The sequence below is a fragment of the Pinus tabuliformis genome, chromosome 2_2, assembly GCF_031772625.1.
Source record: "Pinus tabuliformis cultivar Carrire ecotype Pingquan chromosome 2_2, CPIR1, whole genome shotgun sequence".
Lineage (NCBI taxonomy): Eukaryota > Viridiplantae > Streptophyta > Pinopsida > Pinales > Pinaceae > Pinus > Pinus tabuliformis.
This window is the reverse complement of record NC_142300.1, coordinates 87,754,916-87,770,096: the sequence shown is the minus strand read 5'-3', so window position 1 is coordinate 87,770,096 and position 15,181 is coordinate 87,754,916. Positions and strand designations below refer to the sequence as shown.

Sequence of the window (15,181 nt, the reverse complement as noted above, 5' to 3'; positions counted from 1 at the left end):
TCTTTATTTCAGATGAAATACAATACAATCTGCACGTTCTGACTCACCCTAAAAGAGTCTCTGGACCTTGTTGACAGAGGGTTGCTTTCTGCATTATAGTCAGCCATTATGGCTCAAAATTCTACCGCAGTCGAACATGAAATGTTACATGTTTCTTCAAAAGTTATTAAACAAATGCTTGATCACATATTTTGTTTACTTATGCTAAAACAGCAGATTTTGATCCACAGCTATGGCCGAAACACAAACATGGACGAGGCGGGGCAGTAATCCAAAGCTTGAACAAGAAGTTATTGACATACCTCCAACTCCAACAGGAGAAGGAAAATATGGTGCATTTCCTGTGTCCCAGACTATTACAACAGCTCTCATTATTGCAGCTTGGTACTCTTCCAATATTGGTGTGCTATTGCTTAACAAATACCTACTTAGTTTTTTTGGATACAGATACCCAATATTCCTCACAATGTTGCACATGTGTGCCTGTTCATTTTATAGTTTTCTGGCAATTTCATGGTTAGAGATTGTACCGATGCAGTTCATTGTCTCCAGGAGACAGTTTCTTAAGATATTAGCACTGAGCTTTATTTTCTCCTTCTCAGTTGTTTGTGGCAATACTTCTCTGCGCTATTTACCAGTCTCCTTCAATCAAGCTATTGGAGCAACAACTCCCTTCTTCACAGCAATATTTGCATTTATAATAACATGTAAGAGGGAGTCTTCTGTGGTTTATATGGCTTTGGTGCCTGTGGTATTTGGCATTGTTATTGCAAGCAACAGTGAGCCATTATTCCACCTTTTTGGCTTTTTGGTTTGCCTAGGATCAACTGCTGCCAGAGCATTGAAATCAGTTGTTCAGGGGCTCCTGCTTACCTCTGAGGCAGAGAAGCTTCACTCTATGAATTTGCTCATGTACATGGCACCAATTGCTGCGCTGTTATTGCTTCCTGTTACTCTTTTTGTGGAGGGTAATGTATTAGCTATTACTATTGAAAAAGCCAGAGAAAATACCTTTATCATATTCCTGCTGCTTGGAAACATGACCATGGCTTATCTTGTGAATTTAACCAACTTTCTTGTTACAAAACATACGAGTGCCCTCACGTTGCAGGTTTTAGGAAATGCCAAGGCTGCCGTTGCAGCTGTTATTTCCGTCCTAATCTTCAAAAACCCAGTAACTGTCATGGGCATGACAGGCTTTGTAATCACAATCATTGGTGTGATTTTATACAGCGAAGCAAAGAAGAGATTCAAGGCACCACATTAGTCTTTGTATTCCTTTTAATATTCTGTGACTTTGGCCCTATTGCATCAGTGTGTGTTCCTCTATTGAATTCTTGATAGAGTTCTAGTGAATGTTGCCAGATTATCATTTTGCAAGTCCAGAAAAGATCTGAAATCGATTTTGTCATCTGGTGGTAAATAAACTCCGAGCTCTACTATCTGTAGCAGGGAGAGCTATGGTGATTTTTTTCCAGATCAGAGACTATTTGATCAGCTGTTGAGGGCTGGTAAAAACAATTTACTGCAAGTCACGTCAAGCTCAACTTATGATCGTCCTCTGTATTCTTTTATTTTCATGTTTTCAACAGAGCAAAGGCTCTATTGCAATTTTTCTTCTCGATTATTATTATGGCTATCATTGCTTGGGGCCAGTGTTTCACAGTTTGGGACAGCTATAATGTTCTTTTTCTTGTTGGGTATGCTCTATTTCAGATTCATCTTGTATTTTTGTTGGGGTCCGCTCTCAAGAAAAAATGGGCATCCTTCTATAGAGTTTTTAATTTGAAAAAGAAGTTACCACTGTACTTGAAAAACTTAAATTTCTTAACATCTTCCACAAGTTAAGATCTTGGCTATTTGTACTTTCCTATAATCCCTGAAGTTAAAACTTAGCATTCCTGGTAAGTTTATTAGTTACAAATTGTAATAAATCCCCAAATGGTTATGCTCGGCTTGCAATATCGGAATTTATTCAACAAGTAGTAGCAACATCCCACTGAAAAAGTGATAAAGACAGCAATAGTTTAAATAACAAGTAGCAACATCCCGCTGAAAAAGTGATAAAGACAGCAATAGTTTAAATAACAAGTAGCAACATCCCACCTAAAGAGTGATAATGACAGCAGTAGTTTAAATAAACTCTGGATGGTAACTGATCCATTAAACCACAAACCCAAACAATTGATCGAAGGCCTTGACTATTTTTAATGCAAATAGAGAGAAGAATAAAAATAAAGTTGAATTGGCTATCTGTCGGATCCACTTGATGGTAGAAGTGTATACTGTACCTCAGCATCTGAGTGTAACATCAAAAGTTCAGCGCAAAGAAGTTACTCATGCCCAAGTGGTGGTTCCGCAAGCACGATCATCAATTTGGAAAAAGATGAATTTGAGTACGTAAATTTTTAGTTTGTTAATTGGCATTTTTAAGATAGTTTGAAAGCAATAGATTCTACATATTTGTTTGCTAATAATAGGTTAAGTATATATTAAATTAACTTTTTTTAATAGAAAAGAAAAAAACAGAACATTGAAATTTTCAAACCATTAAATAAAATTAGAAAATGTGGTGTAAGTGTAACATTTAATTAATTACTGCGTATGTTAAAGGTCTTCTCTAATAGGTTCAGTATGATACCATCTACCATAGTTTAGTGAAGTGAATACGTTATTAACATGTTCAATGTTCAATTACCTGCTGCCTAGAAATTCTTAAAAAAAATGGAAGGAAAACTGAAATTTTAAATAAAGTTATAGAAAATGTGGTGTAACAATTAACATTCAAACAATACTTGGGTTAAAAGAGAACCCCATAATAGATCTAGTGGAATGCCATTTATTTAATTTATAAGAAATGCATGGGTAATAGTGAAACGAAAGTTATATCGATAGAATAACAATAACAACAGTTAATTTGGTTTTGACTAACTATCAAATTTAATTTGGAGTATATGGAACTGGAACTTCCAACATGCAGCTAAGTTCCTTTTAATACTTTATCATTAGTGGATGTTCATGTTCTAGAATAATAATACGTGAATCATGATTTTTTAAATAATTTTTCTACCTACGTTGTTTTATTGTTTATTTGTATACACTATATTTTATATTAATAATTATATATTGTATAGGGTGACGCAGCGTTTTCATATTCTATAATCTATAATGTCATAGGTTTATTAAAAACTAAATATTGAATTTGCAGCGTGTTGATAAAAGTGACATGTCCCTGTTACCATATAAAAGGGAGAGAAATTGTGTGGGGGAGAGAGGATATCATTAGATTAAGTAGGGTTTGTTATGTTATTGTTTATTTGTATACACTATATTTTATATTAATAATTATATATTGTATAGGGTGACGCAGCGTTTTCATATTCTATAATCTATAATGTTATAGGTTTATTAAAAACTAAATATTGAATTTGCAGCGTGTTGTTAAAAGTGAGATGTCCCTGTGTTTTTTTTTTTTTTTTTATCGTTAATACTATGCTATTTCTATTATTTACATTAACAAGAGAAAACAGTTACAGCCAAGAGTTCATGTCGCCAGAGGCCAAGGATGGCATTCTGGATTGATAGTGCTCACAAAAAACTACCCGCGCAGGGGCAACCTCATCGACACTGAACGCCCACGCAGGGGCAACACCATTGAGACCAAATACCCATGCAAGGGCACCATGACTGAGACGGGTTACCCACGCAGGGGCCTTAGACCTTTGGGGAACAGAAAAAGCAAAATTATCTATCCCACGCAGGGGCAAAAGAGAGAAAAGGAAGTTCTTCATCGATATCCCTCGCGAGGGCGTAGTCAAACACAGAACTACGTAATTATCAAGCCAAACAGAGACATTCACGACATACATTGAGCACTTGTGATAAGAGTAACAGTTCACAAAAAAACCTGAGCATTGTCTGAGGGCAGGAGCTTGATTGAGCGGACGCCTATTCGTCCGACTCTTCTTCATAAATCCAATACTCGCCTTCCGGGGGAGGTCCCCAATCAACCTTGGCCTTGCCTGAAGCAGACGCCGGTTGAGTCGATGGTGGAACGACCTCCGGCTCAGGTTGTACCTCTGCCCTTCCCTCAGCAGCCCTGGAGCTTTCAGCAAGATGAACTTGGGCGCGGGGTTGCTCCCCAACCTCCTCTTTCGGTTCCTCCAGGAATAGGACCGAGACATGAGCATTAATGTTAGAATTGCCCTGGGCGCTGCTGAAGGAGAATACCGCTGTTCCAAACGCAGGTAGCGGGGCAGAGCTCGAATCTGGAGTCCTGGCGTCCATAAACTGGTTCGACTGAATGGGGTGTGCTTCAGCCACTTGGTGGCACAGACAACGGCAGCAGCTTGAGGGTGGATTGGCAACCGGGGGGCGTGAAGTTCCACCTCTTCCAGAGCCTCGACGGCTAATGAGCCGCTGTCTTGGCCGAACCATGCTTTCCTTAATGTCCGATGAGCGTAACAGAGCAGGGGAGAAGGATATGGAGGGTGTGAAACCGCCTTCACCCACCCTTGCAGCCTTGTGTCCACCTCCAATTGCCGAAGGGAGCTCTTGAGCCTGAGCTCGGAGAACTGACGTCCAGAAACCCAATTCCAGAATTCGAACTTGATCCGATGCATAACATTCCATATTCTTATCATATTTATGCTGCGCTGGTCTGCCTCGATCCTGGTATGCCATAACTCCCCTCTGAAACAGTTAATGGAGCTCAGACCCGGCAATGAATTGCCGTCCTCTCGCGCCTCTGCTCTCACGCTTGCCATCCAGGGCGGCGGAGTGCAGTTAATAACCCTTCCATACTTGAGGCCGCCCATGGTTACCAGGTGGCGTACCCTCCTTCTCATTCGTGTCACCCGCATCCGGGTAAGTGAGATGTCCCTGTTACCATATAAAAGGGAGAGAAATTGTGTGGGGGAGAGAGGATATCATTAGATTAAGTAGGGTTTGTTATGTTACTTATAGTTATAAATTAATTGAGGTAATTTAGTTAGGGTTCAACAACACACAGAAAAGAACAACAAATGAATAATGGAAAACAAACTGACCAAGGTTAATTCACTAGTTTTTTAAGCAAGTAACCTAATACTTGAAAATAAAAAATAAGAGAAAAATAAGGAATTGACTTGAGAAATTGTCTTTGTAGGTGTTGAAGCTATTGGGTGAAAGATTAGTGGTGTGAGACAATTTTGAGCATTGTTTCACTTGAATGAACTTGCACATGATGCTACACCTTTTCGCAAAACACTTTCCTTTATGCAATGTAATAAAACACCATAGATCTACCATAAAATAATGAAACAATGAAGTGTTGAATGGTGATTCAAAGAGTCATTAGAAATGTGATGCGTTCTTATTCTTCTTGCTTTAGAACATTTTTGAGGTAAAAGAGTTGAATTGTTCGAGGTGTAAGAGGGAAGAAAGCTAGTGGAGATGCTCTAGGACAAGACTAGGTCTGAAAGAAGAAACCAAATTGAAAGCAAGTGATTGTTGATGAGATGTTGGAGAATATCAATGTTTGATTTTTCAATACATGTAAGTTGTGACTTACCAAATTGCTTTGGAATAAAATTATACTTACAATCTTTTTTTACCATTTATTTGATGCGATGACCCATTAATTTATTGTTATTGTCCTGAAATTCAAGAGATAAAATCAATATGTTAGTCGCATATGCATTATTGAAAATAAGTAAAAAGTGATCATGATAAAACATTTAAAGTAGAAGCAAATTCTAATAAAAATTAGAAAGTACTTACAATAAACAAATAATGACATTGAAAAATATATTTAAAATTTTTTGGAAGGTTTCTTTAGTGTGCTTAAAAAGTCTATTATCAAAACACCATACAAAATGTTGTAATTGATCAACATGTTGAACTAAGTGAACCAAAAAAATGTGACTAAAATATCAATAAATATATTCTTCCATAAACAATAACATGATTTCAAATGAAAATTCATGATATTCTTAAGAGTAGCTACTATTATCTATACTTTAGTTGTAAGTATTTCTTAAAATTTGAAATGCATGATCATGGATTTGAAAGTAAATATTCTTTCATATTTTGTTTTGTAACCCAAAGGAGTTGATAATTGGGTCATTCTCGTACTTGTGTGACACGAAGCTGATTCTGGCAGCTACAACTATACCTCTAGGGGCCTATGACTTGTCCTCTCCGTAGACCGGGTCACGACTAGGGGTTTGAACCTTTGATCTCTTGTTTTTGATGATTTCACATCACCTCGATCACCAATTGAGTTGCCCGTTGGGACTATTATTTCATAATCATTAACATGATTTCAAATGAAAATTTATTTTATTCTCAAGAGTACTTAGTGTGACCTAAACTTGACTAGTCACAAATATTTATTGAAATTTGAAATCATGATCATGGTTTAATGGAAATTTTAAGAAGACTATTATGTGTTTTTGTGAATGTTTTAGAGGGGAAAGGTAATGCATATGGATAGAAGTATAATCAAAGATTATATCACACTTTTTTCTTTGATTTTTACTTTTAAACTTAAAGGGAAATATAAAATTCAGCCTAATTTTCTTCATCTTTTTTCTAATTTAGTCAAATTGAAGAAATTTTGTTTTAGAAGAAGCATTGTTGGACTTGAAAGGGGCAAGTAGCAAGTGTGAAGGATTAAAAGTACCAAATCAAAATTTGGTGCTAATATGGCAGCATTAATGTAGGATAATGTGGGGAGGAAAGAAGAATCAAAGAGGCTATACGAAAGAAGTGATGAGTCATATAAATAGGAAAGAAAATAACCTCAAGGTAGAAGTGAATTTTTGCTTTATCATTGGGCAAAGTGTTATGTAAGGAGGAAGCATAGTACTGGATTTGACCAAGAATGTGGGTTTAAAAGCCTATGCTATAGGTATTTTCCTCAAATAGCAGGCCCTTTTCAAACACAAACATAGTTCATTATAGGAAAATCATGGTCCACTTGGTGCCAAGCAATTGGGAAGGGATTGATAGTTCAATTATATGCCCCCTTATTAAGAAGGTAATAGATCTAATTGTTATTCATTTAATTATCAACTTGGAGTTCATATGTACTCCCGTACAATATATATGCAAAAGTACATTATTTGTGGTAAATTATGCCCAACGCTGATAAAACAAAAAATCCTATCTTAGTCGCGTGCATACGCTAATAAACATTAAAATTCAATCAAAGAAGAAAATAAGAATTGTAAGTTAATTTGTAATAAATGCATATCCAGTTTTTGAATTACTATATTGTAGTCAAGAAATGTTGTAATTGCAGCTTATAGTGATATGCTATAACTTGTTAAGCATTTATGTAGTAAGTACTTTGCTTTAATTGGTTTGGAAAACTAAAAATTTTCACACAATTTAATAATCTGAAATAAAACTAGATAGGAATAAAAACAAATATCAGAAATGAAATGCATTAAAATACATCTATTCTAATGCATCATAGATCTCACTCTATGCAAGCAAGGGGGATTTGGATGCATAACAGGGATTTCCATGTTGTTCTTGATTTATAAATTACATTAATAAAAAATATTGAAATGAATTACATGAAACGAATAAAGAATTAATTGAAATGGAAATGAAAATGAATTTTATTACTATCAATAATGTTTTCAACACATTACTTTTTTAAACAATCTCTAACTTCAGCTTTCTTCTCACCAAAACCTCTTATAGGACACACATATTCTTCTATTATACATAGACTAATACAAGAAATTCCATAAGTTTTTGAAGTAGAAATAAGACCTAAGAATGCAAGTAGGATTTAGTTCCATTTTAGATGGAAAGAATCCCAACTTAATGACTACATTACATTACCAAAATATGCTTAATTATGTGTTCACTTTCAAATCTAATTAGTTGGTAATTTAATCCCAACTAATATTATTTCATAGCTTATCAATATTAATTGGAATATGATTCCAACTATAAAATTATTTTTTCTTATTATGATTTATCTATTCAAAATATGAAGTATTGTCCTATGTTACATGATCTTCACAAATTGGATGATAATGACCATATGATATCATATATAACACAGGCACAATATAAGTTTATGCGTTATAGTCTTGTGAAAGGTGTACAATGTTTTAGATTCACCATCTCCCCTAATTGAAGATATTGTTGGTCCCACAACAATCAAGCAAACTTGCTAGATGTAGTACTTCATCAATTAATCATGTTTGTTTGATGTAGTACTTTAACAACTAATCAGACTCACTTGATGTAATACTTTCTATTTCCTAGATAATGGATTATTTGATTATTGAATAATATCTGCATTGCCAAGTTGCCTTTTACAGGTTTTCAATTTGACACTTCATTAGATTTTTATTTCAAACTTTGAAGTCTGTAGTAATCCAAAATTATAGTAGATTATTATTATTATTATTTTGTTTTTTTGTTTTGTATCCCAGAGGAACCCAACAACCCCCCTAACACGTAACTACTAGTAAAACTCTGGGGGTCTACGACCTGTTCTCCACTCTGTAAATTGGGTCAGAAACAAGGGGATTTGAACCTTAGATATCTCCATTTTCATAGATTTCACATTATTTCGATCACCAATTGAGTTGTCCCCCAGGACATTATTATTATTATTATTATTGGAACATGCCACCCTCCACATTTACCCACTTTCACAAGCCCTCAGGGTAAATGTGAAGTGGAGTGCTACTATGACATGATCCAACCTCCCAGTTCTAGTCAAGGAAGTGGGACCTATAACTGAACACTTACTAACCTTCTTTAGGAACCGCGGATCACTCAGAGGTTGAACAATCGCCCTAGGTGACCAATCCATGAGTTGGAACCTTTTTCTTTGACCTAGACCTATAACCGCACCCTTCACATTGCCTGCATGCGGTTGTGAGCCTCCAACCGCACTCACAAGTCTTGCTCCATGTAATTATGATCCTATATCTCTAGTTTTGTGCTTGCGGTCCCGAGATCTAAGCCACCTTTCTAAGCTAGCCTCCAGACCACTACCCAGAACTTCCTGTAACTTTCCATAATCATATTTCTCATAATGACAATGCTAATCATTCAAAATTGAAGCCAAAACTTGACCTAGACTGACTAGAACACACTAGACATTTCGTCAAACATATGGTAAACATGTAAGCTATAGGTCATGAATTCATATCTGAGTATAAATCTTTGAACTTCATCTGAAAATCACTAAGAAGGTTTAATGCTTGCTTAAGTAGTTGCAACCACACTTGTTGGTCCATGTATTCATCAACCATTCATTAACTTATCAAAATATAACAAGAGCCATAACTAGAGCACATCTTAAATCATGCTTATAACTAACATATAACCAGATTATTAACCATAACAGAACAAACATCAAAATAACATAATAACAATTAAAAATTCTCATAGATCATAATATAAAAATAAATTTCATTAACATACACAAAATCCAACCAAGTCAGGGACTTCGACATACCACCTGACCATAGATTGCGTTGAACGAAATCTTTCTTTCAACCAATCACCCCCATGCCATATTCCAAGCATGAATGTGGGATCTCATGGTATAAACCAAGACATAAAAAACCAAGGGAATCCAAAGGTTAAACCACCTCCACCCTCAAACTACTGTGATCTCACCTAAACTGGTCATGAGATCACAAAACCAAACCAAGCTTGGATGCCTCAAAATTTCTTCACCATACCTTAAGGAATTTTCATGTCTCCACCCACCTATCAACGACTTCCTGGAGAAAACCATCTCCACCCCCAACCCTTGGGAATTTTACCAAGACCACCTCACCTGGTTCCAAAACCTTATGACAATCCAAAGCTCAACCAAGAAATGAATCCCATCACACCATGACTATCCATGAAATGCCAAAGCAAGGATGAAACCACTGTCAAACGAGGAAAAACCCATGCCAATGAAAACAAACAAACCAAATGAACAGACACATGAACCATGCATTCACGCCTCAGCTAGGAATCACACTTGCAACTTGTTATCTGCAAAATCTTCCCGCTAAAGCCACTGATCTAACCTTCTCCTTTCTTCCTTTGCTTTCTTTCTCTTATTGGAGCTCTCTCTCTTTCTCCCCAAGCTAAAACTGACCAAAAGCTAAACCAACAAAAACTCAACTGACAAAAGCTAAAACCAAAAAAAGTTGTGAACTAATTCTCTGAAGCCTTTTTATTATTGATATCTCATTTTCTTCATTTTCCTTTTAATTTCCTTAACATGTAAATCTGTGTCTCTTCACCTTCTTTTTCTCCTATTTTCCTTTATTTTGATAAATAAATGCCAATTATTTCCTCTTTGCCTTTGCTAATGCCTTTGCCAATTTCCATAGCCATAAATAAACCGAAAATGGTGCCCACTATAGTGCTTTGCCCAACATTAAGCTTGGAACACGTGTCCCATGACCTTGGTCTTTTTTTTTCCTTTATTAACCTTTATTACATGAACTTTGGCTCGAAGCTATCACAATTATTATTATTATTATTTTGTTTTAACGTTATTTGTTAGCAAGTTAATTTCATGCAAAGTTTTATCTAACTAAAGCTGGACTTTTTTTCATAGTTTGATTTGATTTGATTTTAATATTAATGACATCACATGTACCATTTGGTCATGTTGAGATTGCCAACACTATAGTTAGAGAAAACATCACCATATTTAATTTCTCTAGAATATAGCTTTGACTTGCTAAAGTAGAAGAGAAAGTAATTATCTTGAGGGAAAGCTAAAATGATTATCGAAAAGATAGATCTTTCAAGCCATTTGAACAATATTTCTTGTATATAGTAAATATGGAAATAAAGATAATTGTAGCATCAATATAAAGGTAACTGATAAAACTTCATTGTCCTCACCTCAACTAGAAGAGAAAGTAATTATCATGAGCGAAAGCTAAAATGATTATCCAAAAGATAGATCTTTCAAGCCATTTGAACAATATTTCCTGTATATAGTAAATATGGAAAATAAAGATAATTGTAGCATCAATATAAAGGTAATTGATAAAATTCATTGTCCTCACCTCAACTATGTTTCTGTTGGTCTCACAATCACATAAAGATGTTACATTTTGTCTTTCAATTTTTAAAATAGATATCAATTTTTTTCTTAGATTTTTACTTCACCATATCATATGAAACATCTAATGTAGATTTCATATTTGGAAGTAAAATAATCTTGCACAATAAATGGAGGCAACAATAACTTATTAGAAAATTCATGCAATAGATTGTTGTAGCAAGTTCTTGCAGTATTTTTCTATCGCAGATTTCTTCAATAGATTCATGTAGAAAATTCTTATAACAATTTTTTACAATGAATTTCTGCAAAAAGTTTTTGTAGCAAATTTCTGTAGGAGGAAAAAAGAATATCATGCAAATATTTTAGGAAGAAATGTACAAAAGATGGTTTTCCAACAAGTTGGTTTTCAAACAATTTTTTTCTAATTATGCCTCAAAAAGAGGTTTTTAGTATCATGCTTTTTCTTTTTTCTTTATTTTTTTGATGAAATAAGCTAGATAACCAAGTAACTTAATATTTTAAGTAGGTTGAGTTACTTTATTGTGTGGGTTAGGAGTGGATTGAGTACGATTCAACAAAATAAGCAAAGGAAACCATATTGAATTTAGTATGCACTTTCTTATAATAAGATTTATCCCAAGGAGTAAGAAATGCATTGTCATACCATAGTTTTCTAGCAGTGGAGATCACAAGCTTTCTTTGAATGCATATTGTGTAGCAGTGTCTTCATCGTAACATTGATGAAAAATTACTTCCTTAAAATTGTTCCTTCACTTGATCTCTAGGCCAAATTCTTATTTTGTCATGTTACATTACCTCATGATATTTACAAAATTTGTTGCAATCATCCTATACCTATATGAATTGAATATTCCTCAACTTGTACTAGATTATGCAGCAACTTCATTTTATGCACTACATCATGATATATGTAATACTATGATTTTGACCTCATTGCTCTTTTCTTCTTCATCCACCTTATATCTACAATAATTTGTGAACGGTGTAGTTGTTCACAACTACTTTTGCAATAGATAACTAATGTATTTGTAACAATATTCTCGATGAATATTACTGTCAAACAAATACAAATAAGTTATCAATTCCAAATGTCTAACATTTCAGACCATATATTTGACTCCTCAAAATAATAATATATGCATTATTTATTTGAATAACTTTGATAATTAAGATCAATATGCGATTTATTTGTTATTTCTCCCTTAATAGATATGCATACACTGTAAGTTCAAAAGAACAACTACGGAACATACACAAAAACATTTATATGTGTAGCAACTATCAAAATTTCTTTAGCATCACTTTTATAGTGATTAGTATCCATAGAGATAGATATATAGCATGCATAATTTCAACAACAATGTATGAAAAATGAAACAATGATAGCCTAGAATGCAATTTTTTTCAACACTCAATGGCTCTTTTAGTCATATAATTTGTGTTTGCCATTGAAATTGAATAATTCCAATTTCATTAAAAATCATATTCATGCATGTATCTCCACATAGAAATAGATTTGTTCAATTCATTTCTTAACCCTTTCAAAATTGATAAAACTAGACTAGTAGATAAGTGTTTTTCATGATTTCCAGTTTGGACCATTGTTTTTTTGTTTTGGTAGTAATGTTTTTCTCTGATATCAAAATTGAATGATTCAAATTGGGTTTTAAGATGTATTCAAAAGGTTATCTCTCATATAAACAAGTTTTCAAACTCTATTCATTTTGTTCCCCCAAAATTCATTGTCCTAACAAATTTCTTAATTCTTTGGTTTTATTTTAAGTCAATATTTTGATGATGATTTTTTCATACAATATTTGATTGAAGCGATTCTAAAGTAGAATTGACATATATTTATAGGGACATTTCTAATATAAATAGGATTTTAATATGGATTGAAATACTATGTCAAATTGACTCTGCAAGGCTTGCATGATAGAGTTATTTTCAATTTCTAACTTGGATCACTAGTCACCATTTTGGGTATAGTTATTTTCCTTAGTGTTGGATTGAAAGGATTCCAATAAGAGATGAAAGTATATTCATAGACTTATCACCAATAGAGATATGCTTTAAAAATATTAAAAATTGATGTGTCAAAGGTTCTGATGAACAAGTAGAATAGAAATTTGAAAATGCGTATTTTTGAGACAAACAATCACTATTTTGAGTATAACTTTTTCATATGATATTGAAATGAAGTTTTTCAAATTCTCCTAGAATGTAGACTTCAAGAACCATATCCTCTAGAAATAGGCTTTAATTTATTTTCTCTTTCAAAATTGAACTATCCTAACTCTGTTTTTAATATATTTATTAATTAAAACGTGTTACAAATATGATAAATAATTCATTTCTCTTAAATTTTGATGTGGATATTTGATATATTTTATGGATGTGTTTCTTATAATGCAATACTTTATGCTACAAGAAATATCATTGACCCATATTATAGATTGTGAGATATAAACAAATCATTTTATTTGTATGTCCAAAACTCAAGAATTGTAATTTGCAAAAAAGGAATTTCAACAATGCATAATACATTCAAATTAATCGATATGACTATTGCTATGCAATTTATTCTTTGAGATATAATCGAGGTCTATATTTATACTTTGGATTTGCTCATTTTACTGGTATTCTTGCACGATGGTTACTTTTTTGGGTGGCTCTTATTGCACCACAAAATATTTCTTTTAGATTTCTAATTTAATTCGTACATTCTAAATTAATTTACAAGCAACATTCTTTATAACTACACTGGGTTACTTTAATATCAAACATGTTTTCTATTATGTGAAATAGAGATTTACAACAAAATTCTTTGTGTAAAATTTTATCCTAATGCATCTTATTGTCTATTTTCCTCTATATATATCCTTTCTATGTATGTAAAAACAATACATTTGAAATATGATACAACTTTAACATCAAACATGTTTTGTATTATGTGAAATAGAGATTTACAACAAAATTCTTTGTGTAAAATTTTGTCCTAATGCATCTTATTGTCTCTTTTCCTCTATATATATCCTTTCTATATATGTAAAAACAATACATTCGAAATATAATAAAGAAGTAGTCGACAATTTTCCAAAGTTAATTTTCAAACCATTTGTGCTTAAAAAAAATAATATTCTACAAATTTCCTAATTCTTTTAGCATTTCCTCAACAATGTCACCAAAATTAAAAGTTCAATTTTATACCACCTTATTATGAAGGTGATATATTTAATTGTTGTTCATTTAATTATCAACTCGGAGTTTGTATGTACTTGTGAAATGTGGTGCATTGTGTATGCAGAATTAAGTTGTTTGTAGTAAAAAAATGTCTAAAACTAATAAAGGAAAAACTATTTGTTACAAATAAATACACATAGCAAAAACAAAATTATTCTAATTGATAAAAACAAAATAAATAAATCAAAGAAGGAAACAAGAAGTACAAGTTAACTTGTATTTAATGCATATTCAATTCTTGAATTACAATATGTTATAGTAAAAAGTGTTGCAATTATAAGCTACAATTATATGCTATAACTTGTTAAGCTTTTATGTAGTAGGTACTTCATTTTGATTGGTTCGAAATTTAGTTTCGTGATTGAATGTTGGCTACAAATTATGAAAAATAAAAATTGACATATAATTCAATAATAAAAAATAAAATTAGACAAGAATAAAAAGAAAACAATAGAAATGAAATGAATTAAAATACATATATTTTACTTCTACACTAATGGGCCATGAATCTTTTCATTGATGCAAGCAAGGGGTCCTTCCTTGATGCCTGCGAAGGATATATCTATTTCTTTCTTATAAACCACATCAATAAAAACTAATTGAAATAGGTAATATTAAATTAGCAAAGAATAATTGAAATGGAATGAAAATAATTGTATTACTAGCAAGAATGTTTCCAATACATTATTCTTCAAATGATCTCCAATTTTAGCTGTTTTTAAAAAAACTTTCTTACAAGAGACATTCTTCTGCTATTATAGAGAGACTAATGCAATAAATTAACTTTCTTACAAGACACATTCTTCTTCTATTATAGAGAGACTAATACAATAAATTTTATAATTACTTGAAGTGAAAGTAAGATCTAAGAGG

General features: G+C 33.0%; 1 pseudogene; it reads left to right on the top strand.

Moving 5' to 3' along the window:
- The first annotated feature begins 211 nt into the window (after nucleotides 1–211).
- Nucleotides 212–1,710, top strand: LOC149191560 (putative sugar phosphate/phosphate translocator At1g12500 pseudogene; annotated as a pseudogene).
- The last annotated feature ends 13,471 nt before the right edge of the window (nucleotides 1,711–15,181 follow it).